Genomic DNA, 16,228 nt, shown 5'->3' on the forward strand with positions numbered 1-16,228 from the left:
AAAACTTGACCTGATGAATGAGCAGAGGTTAGTTTGAGGCCAGTCTGATACAGACTAGACAGTGAACTACAGACAGGAAGAAGAGGCATTTAACATATATATATCATCCTCTGTGGTTGTATCTATGAAGTTGTTACCACATGCCATGCACAGCTGCAAGTCCTACAACCAAGTCCGCTTCAGGAGTCTCATGGCAGCTGTAACCAGAAGCAGGTCCGTGATTGGACGATTGCAGATTTGAATGCCTGCCATGCAAATAACCGGCGTCCTGCCATTGCTCGGTTTCTAAACTCCAGATTTTCACTATTATATTTTTATTTTAGGGATAGGCTCCAGCATCCCCACGACCCTGAGAGTAGGATAAGCGGTTTGGATAATGGATGGATGGATGAAACTGTTGGTTTCCTAATATGACCCCCCCTCCCCCCCGCTGTTTAACATGAACAATTTGCATCAGAAGCTCAACAGCTATCTGCTTCTCACGCACTTCAGTTACACAATATAGACGTGTTTACTGTATATAAAACATGCAAACACTTTCTCTGTCACACACACACACACACACACACACACACACACACTTGAACTCCGCTTGCTGTAGATACAACAGTGCTGACCAAACTCCACAATGAACATGCAAATCCACAATAAACTAGCAGATAACCACAATTTCAACACAAATAACCACACTCTTAAGTTCAACCCTTTACCTCAACACACATACACAGACACGCACACGCACACAAATAAACACCTACTTACACACACATGACCCATTACTCTTTCTCTCTCTCTATCTACTACATTTAATTCCCTTTGGAAAAGACAGGTGCAAACGTTGATTGAGCCTGAGCCAGATTTAGCCTTCGCTCGCAGTGTGCGTCCAGCTGTACTCTCCAACCCACTGAGATCGATGTCCAGCCAGCCAGCCAGCCAGTCAGCCAGCAGGCAGCCAGCCAGCCAGTCAGCCAGGCTGCGCCCAGCGGGCAGAGGGGCCTATGGCTCTCCCCCAGCCCCAGATACAGCCGCGCTTCACTGGGCTCATTGGGCAGACCACAGCAGGGTATCGCACAGTGCCAAGCCCAATCACTGCACCACTGATGCAGGATGGGCTGCCGGCGAGGCGGGGAGGGAAGAGTTCATCCTGGACCTCTACCTGTTTTTTCTGTCATCCTTCCCACTAACACCTCTCACTATCCACCTTTCCTTCATGAAGTCTTCCCGTCCTCCTGCACTCCTCGTGCCGCATCTCTCTCAGTGCCTCCATCTCTATTTTGCCCCCCACCCCCCCACCCCATTCTCCTCCCTCCCTCCCTCCCTCCGCTTCTCTCTCCCTCTTCTTGCTCCATCCATCTTGGAGCTACTTTGATTCAGGTCTCTCGCTCTCTCTCTCTCTCTCTCTCTGTCTCTCTCTCTCTCTCTCTCTCTCTCTCTCTCTCTCCATCCTCCATTCTCCAGCCCCAGCCGTTCTCCAGCCAACCACAGTTTCCTATTGATTTATTGATTGCTGTCTGCCTGTGGGAGAGCAGCCACAGTCTCCCTCTGCTCTCCCCTGCATGGATTTGTCTTCCTTTTTTTCCCTCCTTTCTGTTCCCGCTCTCTCTTCTCCCTCTCCCTCTCCATCTCTGCATCGACGCGGTGACTCCGAAACAGGAATTAGAGAAAGCAGGAGAGTCCAATTTACCGGGAGAAATCGGCCTCACCTTCTCCTGTGCTTACTCCCCGCTTCTCTCCCTCTTCTCCACTTTCTCTTTCGCTCTGCACCTCCATCCCGCTCCCTTGTTTTCCAGCTTCTCTTCCGTGTTATTCTTTGTTCCAGCCGCACTGCCCGTACCACATTGCTCTGATGCAGATTCCAGTGTCGGGTCAGTACCGAGACACAAGCAAACACAGACATTCAAAATGCATCAGTTCTTGATCGGATCCACTTAGAACCGAAGGCTAACATAGGTACACTTAAAATATTTTTTTTTTCTAATTCTGTTTCTAGTCCTATTAACCTTAACACACACTGCGGCAGAAAACAAATCTATATTTGCATGCCAGGTTGACTAGACAAAGACAGTTTAGTTGAGCATTATGATATAAGCAACATGTACAGTCAGTATGCACCCCTGATCCAAGTATTTTTTGGGCAGCCTCATGTATCAACCGAATATCCCGGATGTCAATACCAATACCAGTTCTTTCCAGGGAGCCACGATTTCCGTATCTGGAAGACCGAAAGAGTGTCCGTTCTCTCCTACCAAAGTATTTTCCCTTATATTTACCGATGTCCAATGCCGTGCTACCCCCTGCTTGTTGTGTTGTACAGCATTGTTTAGTAAATGTCAGCCCGATCACACGCCGCAGCACCTCGGCGTGACGTCTGCTACTTTCCCCTGTTGGACGGAGGCGGTGGGTGCAGCCCGCCGGCCGCCGCCGCACCACAGGTTAGTGCAGGTCACGGAGAAGGGCACCCGATGAGCTGACCCTTCAGGTCAACTCGCACCTCTCTGGATTTGCAACAATAGGACTGGGCCTAATGGATGGACGGACAGATTGACGGAGAGAGAGAAAAAAGGCTGAGAGAAAAGGGGAATGGGGCGATCAATCTATCAAATTAACTCCGTAACGGCCACTAAAGTGTGGAACAACTTGACATTGCTCTGCAGAGGCCAGATCTTGCACTGACATATATATACAGACATGCAAATGTGCACACACTGGCGCTCATGCATGCAAGCACACACGCACACACACACACACACACACACTAGTTTTCATTCCCTTACCCCCAACCCTGACCTTAACCATCACAACTACATGCCTAACCTTAACCCTTGAGGCCTTTACACACTGGGGGCATTTCATTTAATTATTTATTAATTTTATATGTTTTTTTCAAACTGTTGTTTTTGTTATGAGTACAGAGAGAACACAAGTATGATGCCACAGCGAAAAAGTGACATTTTTTTTCGCAACAAGGTTGATTTTTCTGAGCTCTCGCCCTGCGAACAAAGGCGTCAACCAATCACGTTCCGCGGAAGGGACGCCACGTCACAACTCCTGATGACAATGGTGGACCCGTTGGTTGCTTGTGTTCCTCACCAGGTCTGGATCTAGGCATTGGCAAACTAGGCAGCTTCCTAGGGTCTAACTGCCACAGGGGGGGGCCAGACAGACGGATAAAAACATCAGCTTTTGGTCTAAATTAAAAAATATTTAACATAAAATATTTCAAACTATAAATAGATAATAATAAACAAATATATATACCTAATTAATTAACCGTAACATCCATGTGGCAGATAAAAGTAATATTGTTTGTTTACAAAGTATCAAAATGTGCTTGTTTGGGGGAGGGAGGAGGGGAAGGGGATACAAAGAAAAATGCTGTGCCTGGTGTAATCTATCCATTTATTCCGGCCCTGTTCCTCACCACCGTGTACTATACGACAAAGGACACAACAATCCTAAAGATGACGAACTTAAGGACAACGTGTGGAGCAGCATCGCTCATGGGCCATCTGGATGGTGAGTAGCCTATGTAGGATGTGGTAGAGTTGGTAGAAAGGCAGCCCTTCCTTGCTGAGAGCCGGTCGTGGCGCACCGCGACGGATTTGGGGTTGGCTTCCCCTCGCGTCTGGCGAATCATCCACAGAACGCTGGGTTTATCGTAGCGAACTTGTGTCGCTGCCGGTATGAATAGTTTTGATGCGAAATATCCGCAGGCGATCATTTCACGTTTAGTCGTCATGTCCCCCGGTGTGTAAAGGCCTTTACCCCTACTTTAATCTAATCCTAATTTTAACCTAATCCCAAATCCTAACTCTGAAATAGACCTTTAAAAGACGGAGGCCGGGCCAAAATCTACTCATTTTGCAAAAAATGTCCACACTCATTTGATTAAATACTCAAACCGGTACTTAAAATATGGCCAAACAAGAGGACACACACACACACACACACACACACACACACACACACACACACACACACTACACACTCTGTACATTCTGCAGCCATACTGACCCGCTGTGTCATTAGACGGCTGCTACCAACAGAGCTTTCCTGGGAGGGAAGTTGCTTGTCCAGGGGAGGAATTTCATGTAATGACAAAAATCCCAAACGGCAGGGGGGGGGCTCCCACGAATAGACAACAAAACAAGTGCTGCCTCGATGCATGCGCTCCTTTTTATTGATAAAATCCATACTCCAGAGATGTGGCCGTGTGCAAGGGGGAGCGTAAGATTAGTCTCCTGACCAGAACCTAGTTAGTTCCAGCGCAGAGAAGACAACCCACACCTGAGGCCCGGCAAGACGCAGGGCACACACACACACACACACACACACACACACACACACAATACCTAGTGTACACATTACTGTAGTACACACGCAAACACAGACGCGCGCATTCACATACTATGGTGAGAACACGCACACTGACAAGTACACACCAAGCGAAAGCGCACACCTATACAACAACACATGCTCACACAGTCTCGCACACAGTCCCCCGGTCTGACGCCACCACCCCGGTAGGGACAGGGGGGTTAGGTGTCTGCAGGCCAGAGAGTGGCAGCACAAGGACAGACGTCTCCCTGGCTGTCTGGCTGCCGACAGGTCTGATCGATCAATACCCCCCCTCCTCCACCACCACCCACCCCCTTTCTCTTTCTTCCTCTCTCTCGCTGTCTCACTCTTTCTCTTCTCTCTCTGTTTCCTTTGTCTCTCTCCCTCCGATAGACTCTCTCTCACAATTCTCTCTCTCTCTCTCTCTCGTTCTTGTTCTCTCTACCTCCCATTCTCCGCCTTTATTTATTTATTTTACATAATGTCTTTGCTCTTATCCTCATTTGCTCCCTCCTGCCTCCCCCTCTATGCAGTCTCCAATGGAGAGCATGGCCGCCTCGTTTTTTTTCCCAAGGCTCTCCCCAGCACCACTACCCAGCATCCTACTGATCCCTACCTAGAATGGGGCCGCTCCTCGCCTCTATCTCTTATTAGAGTAATTAGTATGTCTTTCTATGTCTCACTGAAACGTGCACATGCACACACACACACACACACACACACACAACATCCCAAAAACACAAACGGACAAAGAGCCAAAGCAAAAGGGAAGAATGAGAGACGGGCAGGGGAAGAGAAAGAGAGTGTATTTATCACACTCAGCGCCTTCTGCCACCTGAACCAAAGCATCTTGCACAATGCAAATTGATTGGACACGTATTATCGACTCTGAACTCTCTCCCCCAAGCTTTGAAAATTACCCCCTCAACCTGAGACGCTTCAGATCACTTCCCAGCAGATACCATACAGACAGAAAAACACCCCCCCCCCTCGAAAAAAGCCTCTAGGGTGAGGCAGCCCAGTGCCCCGTAGGACTTTGTTCAGGTGCTTACTTTCTATGCAGCGAGGGACGTAGCCTATAAGACACCAAGTCGTCAGTCCAGGCCTTCTTCATTTATATAGCATTAATCTGACGAGCTCCCGTGAATCCATTCATCATCTGTTTGAGTGGGGAACACTGTTGAAATCAAGGTGATCTGTCTTCGCCTTGATCAAACAAAAGTGAAATAACATTCCTCAATGTTCACACGCAATAGAAAAAGTAGAAACACTTAGTCAGTATAAAACTATAAATTTCAAATACATGATCTCTGGAGGAGGTGACCTGGTTGAGGGCTCTGGGTTTCATTCTGTTGTGTGTCTATGTTGGGGCGGGGGCCGCTGGGTAGTTTGGTGATGGTTTTTTGGGATGAGCTCACCTACTGAAAAGTGCTCATGTGTCTCTAATCTGTTTTAGATAGGATGTCTGTCTTTCCCATCATACCTTTCCCTGATGTCCCCGGAGTAATAAATCTAATGGTGTAAACTTTTACTTCATCTCGTTGCCATTTCCCCAAAAACTATATGCTTCGTGTCCTCGTGAACTTGGTTACATTGTGCTGAAAAAGGAGGATTTCACAGGGAAATGTACACATCGCCTCTGAGTTTCGTCTGCTTTCTTGCAATATGGGCTGGCTGTAGTGAGATAAACATTGATTTTTACGCTTTTTGTGCATTAGCTTTTAAATTTGAAATTGTATTTGCGGAGCCCATTTGTGATCAATGAGAGAAATCTAGATTTATAGCTGTGATGCAATAAAGGAGGTAGAGCAACGGAGAGATGGAGCAGAACCGTTTCTACCCCTGTGATCTGTCCCCGGTTGTGGGACACCAGTTCAAAACCACCCAAAACAGACGATCTAGAAATGTGTTCATAAGTGTAGATAAGACAGGGTCATGTATGGATGATGTATGTATGGCTAAGTGGAGTTGAATATAGATATAAAAAAAACAAGACTTGCACTTCTCACACACAAAAACTGTCATCCCCGCGTCCGGGTGGCGTGGCGGTCTATTCCGTTGCCTACCAATGCAGGGATCGCCGGTTCGAATCCCCGTGTTACCTCCGGCTTGGTCAGGCGTCCCTACAGACACAACTGGCCGTGTCTGCAGGTGGAAAGCCGGATATGGGTATGTGCCCTGGTCGCTGCACTAGCGCCTCCTCTGGTCGGTCAGGGAGCCTGTTCAGGGGGAGGGGGAACTAGGGGGAATAGCATGATCCTCCCATGCCCTACATCCCCCTGGTGAAACTCCTCACTGTCAGGTGAAAAGAAGCGGCTGGCGACTCCACATGTATGGGAGGAGGCATGTGGTAGTCTGCAGCCCTCCCCGGATGGGCAGAGGGCGTGAAGCAGCGACCGGGATGGTGCGGAAGAGTGGGGTAATTGGCCAAGAACAATTGGGGAGAAAAATTGGGGAAAATCCAAAAAAACAAAAACAAAAAACCATTCATCCCCCACATTTGAGTCAACACTTTGTAGATAGGCCCCTTGGCAGCAATTAGAAGTGTGAGTCTTATTATGGATGTCTGCATAAGCTCCATACTGTTAGATTTATTGTCCTTTCCTTCATGCAGATTTGTTTCAACTCTGCCAAATTTGATGGAGAGCAGGAGCTTTCAGATCATTTTCGATGGGATTTAAAGTTGGGCTTTGGCTGGCAACAGCAAAATATTAACCCTACTTTTGGCTAGACCAGCCGGCAGCAGGCCAGCCCTACAGACATGACTGGCCCTGCCCTGCCTGACTAACTGCCTGACTGACTGACTGTCTGAGCGACCATGTTAGCATGACTGACTGAGTGATCAGTTTGACACGATTGGGCCGCTGGATCAGGTGACCAACAACGTCACTGAAGTTACACAATTGGTCGGCCAAGTGCCGAGAGGCCTAAAGGAGCACGCACGAAGATAGATAGATAGATAGATAGATAGATAGATAGATAGATAGATAGATAGATGGATAGATGGATAGATAGATAGTTGTATTAGCCACACGACCAAGGCCAGTGGAATTTGTTTTTGGTACACTTTAAACTCTGCACCCCAAATAACACACTCACTGGCGAATTCACAAAAGGATTTCACGGCTTTTGCGGCCACTAAACCTGCACAAACAAGATGAAAAGAAGCAGCGTGATTCTCAAAGCACCCGCCAAGACTGAAATGCACCCTTAATGCGCTGCCAAGGAAACAGCGTCTCCGTGCCCCGATGCTGTTTGCATGTATTTAAATGAGGTAATATGCATAGATTTGGTGCAAAATGTGCCCCTCTCTATGCAAATGAAAACAACAGCGCTATTAACTACACGCAGATAAATTCGCGCAACATCTTTTGTGACTCGGACCTTGAGACAGGGCGAGTGACGCACACTTCATGGTGCTATCATGCTATCAACGGCCACAGTCCATTCTTTTGTGACGTCACCTTTCCATACAGAGTGAGTCTAAGAAAAACGAGACAGCCACAGATAGAAACAGGTGAAATGGGAGGAGATGTTAACAGATAGAGTAGTTATACTTACAGTTATTTAGTTCTCTTTCAAATCAAACATCCCTAGATATTATTGGAAGATATTGTTCTTGCACCTGCATTTATAACCTTTTTTTTTAATCAAACGTAAATTAACCATGTCATGTGATATGCTACTTCAGTACACTTTAACAACAAATATTACTGGGACCACCACAGAAACTTGCAGATGAACATTAATACCCAGGAGTTCATATTAGAGACACTACCTCTGACTACCCCTGCAACACGTTGGCCACAATGTTGAGCATTGGCTACACACGGTCGAGCCATGTGCTAGGTTTTGACCTAAGCCATTCCTCGGTTTTGTGCAGCATGGTTTGAGTTGTTAGGACATTGATTTTTTTTTGTCCTAAAGATAGATTTTGTTGACTGAAACAGTTTCTCCTCAAGCATTTGTCTGTACTTTGCTCTGTCTCTCTTGTCCCGGACGCGATATTATGAACCCTACATAGGCCTCGCCAAAATCCCGTTTCTGGCTTTGTCACGTGTGCGCCACCGTAGCAACGCGAAAATATGTTGTTATGGGGTTAGCGCTCATCAAGGAAACGCTGTACACCCACAATTTAACCTGTCTAAGTTATCCACAATCAACATTAACGTTTTTAACTCAATCTTTGCTTGCTCCACGTTTGAGCATAGGATACTTCACCCCTTATCATGACTAGAAACAAAACGAGCTCCTATATTGTAGTAATATGACTTTTACATTTATACACAGGTAACAACTTACTGATCAGCTTTCTTAAATGTGAGAAAGTCTATTTATTAGATATATGTTCATTTTCAGACAACTAACGTTACTTACCTCCGTTCTGTTGTTGACAGCCAGCAGTCCAAAATTACAAAAGCAGCCAGCTGTCCAAAATTGCGAAAAATACAAAATTACAAAATTGAAGGTAGCTAACGTTAGCTTTGCTTCGCACCGAGTTGATAGTTGATTGTTTCCTTAGCAACGCAGCGGAAATCCGGCGTCCGTTCGCGAGATTTGGGACAGGGTACGGGATTTTGGCGAGGGCTATGTAGGGTTCATAATATCGCCGCCCCGGACGGCCTCAGCCCTTCCGGTCGCCCCGGTTGCATGATGCTGTCACCACACGAGTAAACGCCTGACGCGCGATGCGTGGTAACCATGGAAACGGCTTCTGCGCATATCCCTGCTGGTACAACTTCATTTTCTTTATAGGCTTATATAACAACATATCAAAATATACCTTCTGGAAATGTTGAAAGAAAGAGTTTATAACTAAATAACGTAGCTACTAACTCAAATTAGTTGGGTCGCATAGGAAAAGTTCAAGACAGTTCAACTCTGGCAGCGGGCGGGCTTGTGCGTGCGTGCGCGAAACGAGCACAGCCGCGGCAGTTTCACGGGATCGCGCCCGGCCGTCGCTCTGCCTGCCAGAATGCGCGTGCTCCCCTACCTCCCCGCCTGCCCACTCGCCTCCCATTGAGAATGAATTAGATGGGCGTGTCAGTCGCTCCCCGTCTGAAGTTCGAAACAAGAAGAAGAAGAAGAAGCCCCAATACGATGCGCGGGAATTGCGTTGCTGCCTCCCGCCCGTTAAAAACAACCCATTTGGTATTTGCAAACCGGAAATTATGTACGTATTTATTTGCATATAGAGCGAGGAAGTGAGATCCGGTCACAAGCGGCCACTCGAGATGCGCATGGAGACACACGGTAATGCCGGGTGTGAACTGACGCGCTTAGACCTGTCCGCTTGTGATCGGATCACCCAAGATGCTTGTTAATGCCGGGTGTAAACAGGGCCTGTGATTCTGCATTACACCCGTCAACGACTTACTGAGGTCTGGTTTCAAAAAAAGTAAATCCATCTTTTAACGCTGTTTTCAGAAAATCCGTCATTATACAACTTAAGACACATCCGTCTCTAAGCGTCTTTTTTTCTTTTATGTCATATTTGCTTCCTCCTAATGCTTCCTAGCGCCTGGCTTTTTGAGGACTCGAGATAAAAGCAAAAGATCCATTTCCTCTAGTCCCGCCCCCCTTCCTTTTTTCTCAAAGTCCTCTTCATCATCACAATCATCATCATCATCATCATCATCACTTACCTGCCTCTTTATTTCTGAGAAAGCCTTTTTAAAGACTGGGTTTGATGTCTTGTGTCCATCTGTCTCTAACTTCAAGAGGAGCCTCTCTAAAATCCAGTAAACATGCTTTTATAACCATGCACACACACACACACACACACACACACACACACACACACACACTAGTATATACCTGCACCCAACCCCATCTTACAGCCTGTCCATTGTGTGTATCTACGGCCTTGAAGATTCTTGAGGAGTGTCTTAAAAGCATGAAGGGGTATCTAAAATAGGAAGACAAACACACACAGACTAATGGCCTCACGTTATCTGTCATTGGCAGACAAGACAGGGAACCAGAGAGACAGACGGACACACACACACACACACACACACACACACACACACACACACACACACACACACTTCACCATATCCTCTTCAGGGCATTTATCAAAAGGGGGGGAACCAGAACAGTTGACTGGGCCTTGAGGCTTCAGAGTTCAATGAGGCCCACACAGAATCATCCGTATCAGTTAGCATGTTGTGCCACTGAATGAAAACATGGCTCCCCTGGATGCTTGGGGTCAATTCCCAATCAGCTCAGAAGAATGAGAATGAAACACTGAAAATTTGAAAAGAAATGTGCTTAACAATGATTGAGACTTCATTTTTAGTACAAAACCTTTTTACAGCAAAGAATTTGGAGATTTACAAAAGTATTCTTTAGCTATGTAATATAAATTAATATTATATATGTGCAATATATAATTTGACGCCTTAATAATTGTTGCAGTTCTACTGTTAATTCTTTTCTAAATCAAAGGTAATCCTAGAATCATCTCACAAAAGAAATAGTTATGGTCAAATGTCCTGATTTTTGTTCTTAAATATTGAGCAGTAAACATTCGATTAGATGGATTTTCTAATAAATGGATATGTGGCATTTTCTAATGATAGTCAGCATACATTGAATAAGCGGCACTCTCCTCTCCAAAGTGTGGAAACTTGTGTGCAAAGTTGGGGTCATGCCCCATAACATTCACTAAATCTACATTCCCAGTAAGGTTAGTTTTTAAAAGCAGTTTTTTTTTCTCCCAGTGTGCATATTTCTCACGCTGGAATGGAAATCCAAAATTTGAACTTTTCCAAATTCAAGGAAGATTCACATCTATTTAAATTTTCCAAATTCAGTTTTAATTGCCGTTGATTTCCAGCAATGATCTGCTGCAGAGTCAGATGACTATGTGTATTTGCCTTTGTGAGTTTAATCCATGACAAAAAGCCTTTGCTCAGTTACACTACCGTTCAAAAGTTTGGGATCACCCAAACAATTTTGTGTTTCCATGAAAAGTCACACTTATTCACCACCATATGTTGTGAAATGAATAGAAAATAGAGTCAAGACATTGACAAGGTTAGAAATAATGATTTGTATTTGAAATAAGATTTTTTTTTACATCAAACTTTGCTTTCGTCAAAGAATCCTCCATTTGCAGCAATTACAGCATTGCAGACCTTTGGCATTCTAGCTGTTAATTTGTTGAGGTAATCTGGAGAAATTGCACCCCACGCTTCCAGAAGCAGCTCCCACAAGTTGGATTGGTTGGATGGGCACTTCTTTGAGCAGATTGAGTTTCTGGAGCATCACATTTGTGGGGTCAATTAAACGCTCAAAATGGCCAGAAAAAGAGAACTTTCATCTGAAACTCGACAGTCTATTCTTGTTCTTAGAAATGAAGGCTATTCCATGCGAGAAATTTCTAAGAAATTGAAGATTTCCTACACCGGTGTGTACTACTCCCTTCAGAGGACAGCACAAACAGGCTCTAACAGGTACTATTTAATGAAGATGCCAGTTGGGGACCTGTGAGGCGTCTGTTTCTCAAACTAGAGACTCTAATGTACTTATCTTCTTGCTCAGTTGTGCAACGCGGCCTCCCACTTCTTTTTCTACTCTGGTTAGAGCCTGTTTGTGCTGTCCTCTGAAGGGAGTAGTACACACCGGTGTAGGAAATCTTCAATTTCTTAGCAATTTCTCGCATGGAATAGCCTTCATTTCTAAGAACAAGAATAGACTGTCGAGTTTCAGATGAAAGTTCTCTTTTTCTGGCCATTTTGAGCGTTTAATTGACCCCACAAATGTGATGCTCCAGAAACTCAATCTGCTCAAAGAAGTGCCCATCCAACCAATCCAACTTGTGGGAGCTGCTTCTGGAAGCGTGGGGTGCAATTTCTCCAGATTACCTCAACAAATTAACAGCTAGAATGCCAAAGGTCTGCAATGCTGTAATTGCTGCAAATGGAGGATTCTTTGACGAAAGCAAAGTTTGATGTAAAAAAAATCTTATTTCAAATACAAATCATTATTTCTAACCTTGTCAATGTCTTGACTCTATTTTCTATTCATTTCACAACATATGGTGGTGAATAAGTGTGACTTTTCATGGAAAACACGAAATTGTTTGGGTGATCCCAAACTTTTGAACGGTAGTGTATGTCTTTGTTTTTTGGGGGGGGGTTTTTTGTTTTTGTTTTTTTGCACAACCCCTCTTTCTCAGTTGTGTGCTGTCAGCCACGCAAGCAAAATTGACCCATTCTTTAATCCACTCATGGACCGCGTAATTTTGTTTAGCCTTCCTTGCACGGCCGAGGCCTGAATTGGGTTTGGGTTTTATTGATTCAGCATCAAGATTCAAAAATCTACCGTCCCTTCACGTCTGCTTCGACGCGTGGTTTTTGTCTTGGCTAACAACGGGCATATGTGCAAGCTTTTGAACTTGCCCTTGCAGGGAAATACGGCATCCGGGGTACAACCTCCACCCCCTTATTTCATTTTTTGGCATCAGGCTGATCTGGAGACCTCTTATTTAGCGCCTTCCCTGACACACCTTGTCGACCAGACTCCCGTTTTGAAAAGCCCCTCTGTTCTCCGTGACATTTAAATGTGTGTCTGTGTATCACACACCCCTGCCGCTGACCCCCCCCCCCCGCCCCTCACCCGCTGTTACCACAACACGTCCCCAGTAAACCTTTTAAAAGAATTTAGCAGGGATAGAAACTCCACAATGTTTATTTCTCTGCCAGACCTTCATCGCAGGTCTTCCCCGAGTCCATCTCGCCACCTGTCTTGTCCAAGATGAGCAAAACCTATGTGTTCACTTCTGTGCGCACAACAGTAAAATGACAGAAAAAGCATAAAAATCGCCTCCCCGTGTGCTCTCACATTGTCTTTACCGGGGTCGTCGTATACATATGTCGGTCCCTTTATGAGCACAGCCCACCAGGCCGAGGCTGTTGTTGTTGGCAGTGAGGAGACATTGATTTTTTCTCTCTCTCCCTCTCCCCCCCCCCCCTTTCGCCAGGATTTTGACGGAATCATATAGCCATGGAAACAAAGCAACCGCTCTTTGACAGAGGAAAACCTTTCATTTGAACCATCGTGAATGGCGGCTCACCACTGATAACAGCATGGGTGATCACATACACACAAACACACCCCATGCACACACACACACAAACACACCCCATGCACACACACAAACACACAATCATGCACATGCACACACTCATGCACATGCACATACTCATGCACAACCATACACAGTCATGCACACACACTCATGTACGCACACACACACACACACACACACACCACACACACACACACTCATGCACACAAACATGCAAGCACAAAAGGCCTCACAAGATGCACACCCATACACAGTCATGCACACACACTCATGTATGCACACACACACACGCACACACTCATGCACACAAACATGCGAGCACAAAAGGCCTCACAAGGCACTCACGTATAAGGTTAAGCCAAGATTGTGGCACATGACTGTCAAAATGAACAACTAGATGGTCCCTATTCAGTAAGCTACAAGCCATAGGCACAAAAAAATGGCTTTCATGCTATGGCTTTCCAGCTGAAAAGGGAAAAGTAGGAAAAAAAGAACCAAAACAAAAATGGTGTGTGGACATTGTGTTACCCCGTGTACAGAAAGGGGGAGAAGCTGGAGTTTTTTCGCTATATTGTACCACCGACATTGTGGTTGGTTATGATGTCCATATACCCATTTTGTTAAAGTCCGTTTTCTTTTGACTTTTCAGCTGGGAATTCAAAGTATGTAGGCGATTTTTTTTCCCACTGTGCTGAACCCGAACATCGAGTCAGTCGTGTACTTACCAAGCATCGCATATCATTTTCTCTTGTGTCTTGGCAGTGCAAGTGAACTTCGGAGAAGAGCTTCATCGGAGATAAGCAAATACAAAGTCAATTCAAAATTTGACTTTTTGTCAGTAGAGTAGAAACCAGTCACACTCACGAACCAACGTCTGGTCAGCATTTCGGTCCGTACCTGCAAAACCATGTCCTAATAGATCGCATGCAATAACAGCAGTGAACATCCAGAGGCAGATTGCTCTTCATTAAACGATTTGACCCTAAAATATTAGATTTCAGAGATTCTATTGCATTTAGCTTCGTTTTTATCATTATTGAGAAGACCAGAGGTTGAATTGATTCTGTGTCAAATTAACTTGAGGCTCACCAGACTGCCAGGCTTCGTCGCGTGCTTGCATGTGTGTGTGTGTGTGTGTGGGTGTGTGTGTGTGTGTGTGTGTTTGTTTTTCTCTGGTTAAGTGCACATTGCATGCACAATCCCCTGTGTACACATTTTCATGAAGAAGTTCATATATGCAAACGGAAGAATCTGCAAGAATTAGTGACTGGATGTTTACATGCATGTGTGCTCTTGTTCTTGTGTGTGTGTGTGCGTGCATGCATGTGTGTGTGTGTGTGTGTGTGTGTGTGTGTGTGTGTGTGTGTGTGTGTGTGTGTGTGTGCATGAATGCATAAGACTGCATACCCAGCACAGCGGCTTGCTGAGTTTGTCTCTATTGAGCTGTTGGTGTAATCTGAACAGCTCTTGTGAGAGCCCGCTAACCTGAACCAGAGCAGACAGACAGACAGACAGACAGCAGTCAGTGGCTGCAGAGAACAGCCGGTTCAAAGAGAAAATCCACTCCATTTACATTCACTTTTACTGTGTAATCCTACGCGGTCCACCGTCGATCAATGGTGTACAGCAGTATTAAAGATGATTTTTTGGCATCCCCACCTTTACTTGACAGCGACAGTAGAAACAGAGGGGTGGGATGGGGGGTGGGGGGGTGACATGCAACGAAGGGTCCAGGCTGGGCTGGACTCAAACCCAGGCTGCTGCCGTGGTAAGGACTCAGGCTTGACTGCCAGGTGAGCCACGGGGAAGGCTGTACGGCAGTTTTAAGAAGCCGTCTTGTGACTACGAGGTTACCGCCTGGAGATGTGCTGAGAAACCTCGGGGGTGGAGAGCAGATCGGAAATGCTCTTCCCCCTTCTTACCGGCTATTGCCACGTTAAATGTCCTGCTCTTTCGAGCAAGGCACTTGAGATCCACTCACAGCCGGAGGCATTCAGACGCTAACAGCGGAAGGCTGTTATGGCGCTGGGCAGCTCATAACAAGATAAATAAAAACAAGCCGTCTGCCAGAGCCGGCGACGGCAGTAGGCCTGCATGCAGACGTTGTCCCCTGGATAAGAAGGGGTAATAAAGGTGGGGTTGGGTTGTGAGCATGAACAAGTCTTCCTTCAGTGCCACTAACAACGGAGCCGAGGCTAGCTTGACAGTTTCATCTGAAGACAAGTTTTAGTCATACCCCACGACACGTGCATTTTGTGACACCAATTTGTCTTGATATTGAAGGGGATATAGGCCCGTTTCCCCACTTTGCCTCCTATCAGCGGGACAAATCTGGTCCCGGTTTATTGCCGCTGGCAGATGTTCTGTCTCCTGGTGACAGCACAGTTCACAGCTTTTTGGTTCTGTGATTTCTTATTTGGGGGAAAAGCTTCTCTCGTTCCCAAATATTGTCAGAATTGTGTGTTACTGTAAGACTGTTCAGGGGATCATAGGTGAGTTTGGGACATACTGACTGAAATTTTGTTGTTAGTGTGTGTGTGTGTGTGTGTGTGTACTCGTTTTTCTTACCCAATGGGGCCCAAATGACCCCATTAGAATAGAAAAACCAGAAACCGCCTACCTTGTGGGGCCATTTTATGGGGTCCCACAAGGAAACAGGTCTATTGTTAGGACTTGGTTTTAGGGTTTAAGGTTAGGGTAAGGGTTAGGGTAAGGTTAGGGTAAGGGTTAGGGTTAGGCATGTAGTTTGTGTGGTTAAGGTTAGGGTAAGGGTTAGGGTTAGGCATGTAGTTT

Source organism: Lampris incognitus, chromosome 4, assembly GCF_029633865.1.
Source record: "Lampris incognitus isolate fLamInc1 chromosome 4, fLamInc1.hap2, whole genome shotgun sequence".
NCBI lineage: Eukaryota > Metazoa > Chordata > Actinopteri > Lampriformes > Lampridae > Lampris > Lampris incognitus.